The 6,666-nt window shown below is 42.0% G+C and overlaps 1 long non-coding RNA gene across 1 annotated transcript; it reads left to right on the top strand.

Annotated features, from left to right (window-relative positions):
- The first annotated feature begins 374 nt into the window (after positions 1-374).
- On the top strand, positions 375-2,429 carry LOC142375049 (uncharacterized). Its single transcript, XR_012768868.1, has 3 exons — positions 375-742; positions 1,497-1,627; positions 1,872-2,429. It is a non-coding gene; the product is annotated as an uncharacterized LOC142375049 (long non-coding RNA).
- The last annotated feature ends 4,237 nt before the right edge of the window (positions 2,430-6,666 follow it).

Raw genomic sequence — 6,666 nt, forward strand, 5'->3', positions numbered from 1 at the left:
AAAATGTATCATTTGACGCACATATAAAACAGATTTCTAGTTCTGCCTTCTTTCACCTTCGTAATATTGTTAAAATCAGGAACATCCTGTCTCAGAGTGATGCAGAAAAATTAGTCCATGCATTTGTTACTCCAAGATTGGACTACTGTAATTCTTTGGGGCTGCCCCACAATTTCTCTGAAAAGCCTCCAGCTGATCCAAAATGCTGCAGCCAGAGTTCTAATGAGATCTAACAGGAAAGATCATATTTCTCCAGTTTTAGCTTCTCTTCATTGGCTCCCTGTTAAATTCAGAATATAATTTAAAATTCTTCTCTTAATAACCGAGCTCCATCATATCTTAAAGTTCCCATGGCATGGTATAGTAGTGGCGCTTTAAATGGGCTTTCGGAGGCTTCAGGATGTTATACCCCCAGGCGTTCTCAAAATTCACCCGAAAAACGCAGATTTGGCCTCTTAGAAGAAAGCAGCATTTCAGCGCTCTCTCCAGTGCCCTGTTTTCCTAATGAGAAGCAAGGAGGAGCGCGAGGGGTGTGTCATGGCTGAATGGGGGCGTGTCTGATTCTCTGTTTTGGCTCCGCGCATGTTAGCTGCCTGCTAGTAGGAAAAAAAAATAGAAATGGCAGGTGAGCAAACCATCGTACCTTTCGCCTTCGACCCGGAATCGGACCCTGAAGCGAGGCGCAGGCAGTTCAGCAACAAACTGCAGATCAGCAGCGCCTTCAGCAAAACGTCTCAGAATGGTGAGTTTGAAATGTTATGTCTGGAAACGTTTATAGTTGGGTCGGTCCGAACCACTGAGGTGCGCAGATACTAGCAGTGGCTTAGCCTACGGTAGCCTAATTAGAGCAGAAATTAGTCACTACATCAGGACTACCTAAAATGGTATTTTTGCTTACAAAACGTATAAGTTCCCAACTTATTTTGCAATGTGGGCACGTATTTGCAGTGCTAACATTAGTGAGTATGGCTGCTGGCATCTCCAGTCTCTACACCAAGTAACTTTCTCAATGTCGCCTTGCATTGTACAACAGTAACACTGCCAAAGTATTTCCCATAGTACACATTGCCAACATGCAAATGATTCTCCACCCAGTGTTGACATAAGGGGAGCGATTTATAACCAAGTTTTCTAGACAAAAAGGTTTACATGCTGTAATATACAAAAAAAAAAAAAAAGCATACCTCATCATATCCTGACCATGTGCTGGATCCAAAGTGTAACTACACGAAGTGAAACTTATGCTACATATTTCTGTGTACACCTTTTTAGTAGCCTGTCTTCACTGGGAACAGCCAGCTGTTCGTTGCCCATGTAGTTATACAGCAGCCTATGGCATGCAAAAAACATGATAGTATTCTGACCAGCATGTAATTATTCTCCATGCTCACCTGTTAACTCATTTACTTGCCACTAAAGATGTTTCATTGTTATATTTGCCGGCATTACCTGAAAACAGAATATCATTACACTGCCTTTTTTTTAAAAAATAATAGGTGTCAATGTGGAATTTGCGAGATAATGCCCACAGAAAGGGAGAATAGATGCTGCATGGAGATCCCTCAGGTAACACTGTAAACATTTGGATCTACCTGTTTGGCAGTTTACGCCTGAGAAGAACCCATCGGTAAGCGTTGTAAAATAATCACTCATAGCCACATACATAAGAGTTTACAGTACACCCACCCAACAGAGCCTGATAATTCAACTATGCAGACAGTATGAAGAGTGTTTGTAGATTTATTTACAAGACATTATTAAAACACAATCAAGAATAATCCATAGGAATATGTAAATATGTACAACATAGCAATAACAGAAGAACAACAACATTCTCTGCAAGTGTCGTTTTTTTCTATCTGTTCTTCCAGGCGCTTCAGGCATTTGGCCTACAGGCAGTTCGTGGCGTGGTGCTGGGGCTTTTTGGGTCGCCGGATCAGAGTGGTCATTCCTGCCTGTGTGGTCCTGCGTATCCGTGCCGAGTACTCCGATGATGAAGGACACTGCACCGGGTTTAGACTGCCTCGCATGTGAAAAATTAGGTCCATCAGGACATCCACATTCCCTTTTCACACAGAACATTCATACACACTGTACACGCTCAACATTTGTATATTTCAGTTAGTCATTTGTACATTTCAATGTTTATTTATATATTTATATTTGTTCTATATATATATTTATGTTTGTTTAGATTTCTATTTCTCACATTTTTTGTATTCCTATTTGTTGGAATTAACCTCAGTAAATTTGATAAAGGCAAAAGTAGTTGGACTTGAATTCTTGAACTTTTGAGGTCTTACCAAAGGTTGGCTTAGTCTTTTGACGTTTGACTGCACTCTCCCTTCTTGGATTTGGGAAAGGAGATTTTGAAGAGAGGTACACCGTCTGCTGTCTGGGCCTGTGGTCGGTTTGCATTTTCATTAAAGTGGATCGCTGCCAAGTACAGTCTGAAAGTACAAGAAACCATGTGTAAACGGTGTTTCTCACAGAATTTTCATTTGTCATGGTGGTGGGGGTTAGCTGGTAGAGACACATGCATCATCATGGGAAAGCATTTGAAAAGCTCTTTTCCAAAATGCTATAGAAGCTGTTCTCATTACTTTTTTTTAAAAATCTGATTTCAAGCATCAGGAAAGTGATATCAGCTGAGATAGCATTTGAAACATTTAAATGCTGCTTTTAATGGTAGTAACAAATAAAACAATATTTTTGAAAGTAGGTATAAAACATTTTGGAAAAAGCTTTTCATATATTGTGAAGTTTCATAGGAACTATGATCTGAAAACCCCCTAAAAGTATACATTTTTTGGTAAATCAAATATAAATTACATTCACAAGACAATCTTTTCAGGGGACCTGGTCTAGGTGTTTCGTGCCTTATAGTGCTGGAGAAACCCGGCTCAATTATGACATTTCAGACAACAAAAACTTTCAACAACTACAAGGTAAAACATCTCACCTGCAAAGCATTCCAATATAGAGAAAGACAACATTCTTCGGTGTGGCTGCAGTCCTATTGACAATGGGGTCAGTCTGGCAGGCAGCATCCCTGGTCCGGGATGTCTGGACGTGAGCACTTGATGTGCTGGCCAGTGAAGAGTGAACCTGATGCAGACAGAGAGCACACATCTCATGGTTCGAAAGCCGAGCATTACACTCGTGATAATCTGACGTGTCACGACAGATTTGAAGTCAAAACTGTGTTCGAATTGACAGATACATAATGGTGTATGTTCGAGGGAAGTCAGCAAACGTTTGCTAAACATCCTTCACCTAGCCACAACACCCGATCGCATATCACACACGAAAGACGCAGAAACGACTCAACGTTAAAAAAAAAAAAGTCACCAAACCGTAACAAAGGCTTACAAAATATAAAGTCACCAATCTAAAGAAAGGCTTACAAAATATGAATTGTTATCGTCGGGCGTCATTTTCCGTGTAACAGACGTATTTAGCCGCAGAACATAACTAGACTTGCTTACCTAAGTATTCATGCTGTATGTAGTCCCCTACACGTAAGATACTTGGTCAAAAGACAAATGTCTTGTTTTACAACCAATTTTCCAAATCTAACCAGTTTAACAGAGTATTGGTTTTGTAGCGCAGTGTAGGTTTCATGGATAAATACCTCCACAGCTAATGTTGGCTAGTTAGCTGCTGTCACCCATGAAGTGCTAGCGGCTCCAAATAATTATGACTTACTTGATCGGTGTGGGTAGCTGATGGACCGCAAGGCTTGGCACTGATCCAGGCTTCAACTTCAGGTGTAGGGCAAAACCTGCCCTGTACTGTCCCAAGTTGTGGAAGCATTCCTCTGAAATGTGTCGCGCAAACACTGACGCTCTTTGGAACATGCATGGGCACCTGTCCCGTGTAAATGAAATTAGCCATTCCGTTTTCAAAGGGACAGAGGGTGGAAGCGGAAACATATTCTTCTCTTCATCTTCACATCCTGGCACAGTACATTTCGCATGGTAAAGTCGTTTGGAAGCCATTGCTGTATCTTCTGTGACTGTCTTCAGTCGTGGCGAGTCTCGGTCTACTCCACATGAGTTGGGCGGGTAAGATACAGGTAGTTTACCAGCAGTGGGTGGAGACAGAGGGCGTGGCGGAGAGAGGGGGTGGGAAATTTTGATGAGCTCTATCCTGGCATGACGTCATGCCAGGAGCCTTGAGTCAACCAGACAATTCGAGGCGCTCTGTTCAAAACACGGAGGAAATGCTGTACTGCTCAGTGAATACATTTTGCAATTTCTACTCACTGGGGTGACTAAAGGAGGCTAGAGAAACTCATTTTAAGGCTCAAAAACCTCTGAAAGTGATATTTTCATGCCATGGGACCTTTAAAGATCTCCCAACAGAACCCTTCGCAAAACTGCAAAACTGCAGGTTTACTTGTGGTCCCCAGAGTTTCTAAAAGTATAACGGGAAGCAGAGCCTTCAGTTATCAGGCCCCTCTTTTCTGGCCAGTAAATGTCCGGGAAGCAGACACCCTTTCCGCTTTTAAGACTAGGCTTAAAACTTTCCTTTTTGATAAAGTTTACAATTAGTGATGACTCTGGTGATCCTGAAACATTCCCATAGTTAAAGGTCCTATGGCAAGAAAATAAATGTAGGCTTTTATATATTTTTACAGGCTTTAGTGGTCCCCTAATACTGTATCTGAATTTTTTTCCCCAAAATTCTGCCTTAGTGCAGAATTACAGCCAGTCCCAAAAATGAGCTCTCCTTAGGATCCTCAAAATGAGCTGTTTAGGGTCTGCAGCTTTAAATGCAAATTAGGAGGAGAAAGGCGGGGCAAAGCGGAGGGTGGGGGCCCGTGGTACCATGCGCAAATGTTTTGTGAATCGTTATGGCACGTAGATGGCACGGCAGCCCTATGCCGTAAAACTAGCGAAACCTGTTGAAATGAGCTTACTTTGACAATATGACGAACTACTTAGTGAACAACTTTCCTAACACAGTCAAACATCAAGCAAGTGCTACACAAGACACAGCAAGACGACAAAAAAGGCGTGCGTGAAGGGGAAAGCAGGAGTGAGGATTTTGACATTCTCATCTCTGGTTTGCAAAGATGCACGTAGCGCTAGCGCTGGAACCATGAATGAATCATTATCCTGATGAAATGCACTGAATTTGCGGATTCATTGTTCTTCAGGAAGCTTGAAGTAGGGGGTTTTGGTCTAAAATGAGCGAGCTAACCATCTCATGGGCATGCAAACACCTCCAAAAGCCCAGTTGGCAGAGATAAAAGCTTGCTAACAAGCTATGTAACTATACTGTACATACAGGAAAGCAACACAATTATAGAGCGTTAAATTACTTACTTGTCCGAGGTCTGTAGTTGGGCCAAAGAGAGTTGGTATTGATCCATGGTTAATTTTCAGACGTTCGGCAAGGCCAGCTCGGTATTGGCCCAATTTCTGGAAACATTCGTCGGTGAAATGTTTGGCACACACATACACAAATCTCTTCGGTTCTGTCGTCACTTTCCCAGAAAAAACAAAATCTGTCCATTGGCTCTTTAGAGGTTCTGATGCAGGAGCTCCAAACAGATTTTTTACATCCATGTACAGCGCAATGAACTGGCCAAAGAGCTGTGGGCGGGGAAAGGCAGTTTTGGCATAGCCATATATGGGCTCTGGGGGGAAACAACCTCCACGTCATAAGAGGCAGCTTTCCCGATCAGGCCATCTGCATGGTCACATTTCCAAAGGCGGAGAATAATTTCCAGTGCATGGTTTAGGTCTATCGTCATTTTTAGCCACTGGGGGACCGCAGGCAGGCTAGAGGAACTCATATTAATGTTAAACAACCTTAAAAGATGAAAATTTCATGCCATGGCTCCTTTAAGTTGCTATAGGCCTAGACTGTTGGGGGGGCTCTTATGTCACACCTTTCCTCACATTTCTCTCTTTTTTTTTTCCCCCCATGTTTAATTTCTCATATGACATTATGTACATTTGGCATTATTGTTATCATTAACTTGTGTTTCCCTGTCTCAACAGGTATCCTTTGAATGGTGTTACGGTGTTCGTTGCCCCCTCTTTTCTGTCTTCTCAAACCCCAACTGATCAAGGCGGATGGTCAGCCTTCCTGAGTCTGATTCTGCCAGAGGTTTCTTCCTGTTAAAAGGGAGTCATTTCTCTCCACAGTCACCTCAGGCACGCTCAGGATCGGAAATTGGACTGAAGAGAAGTTTCGGTGCAATCTGTTGGTTTCCTTAGCTAGGAATAATGGATAGGACAGTTAAGAGAGACAGGAAGCAGGGGCCGTCCAAGGGCCGACTCGAACCGGGGCCAGCTGCAGCGAGGACTGTAGCCTCTTGTATATGGTTCACCTGCTGTACCCACTATGCCATGGACCACCCCACTAATTTTGAATTTAATTAATTGGATTTGATTGGATTATGATTACAATGAATTGAACTCCAGTTGGCTTGAATTGGACTATATTATTGAAATGCCTTGAGATGACATTTGTTGTAATTTGGCGCTAAATAAAACTGAATTGAATTAAATTGAATTAATACAAAAAAATATATATGGATCCTTATGAGGTCTTACAATTAGGTTAATAATACATGTTACAATGTCATTTGTAATCAAACAAAAAATAAGACAGACTCTAAAAACTCCTTCCGTAGGAGTTAGAAGTATC

The sequence above is a fragment of the Odontesthes bonariensis genome, chromosome 24 (genome assembly GCF_027942865.1).
Source record: "Odontesthes bonariensis isolate fOdoBon6 chromosome 24, fOdoBon6.hap1, whole genome shotgun sequence".
Classification (NCBI taxonomy): domain Eukaryota; kingdom Metazoa; phylum Chordata; class Actinopteri; order Atheriniformes; family Atherinopsidae; genus Odontesthes; species Odontesthes bonariensis.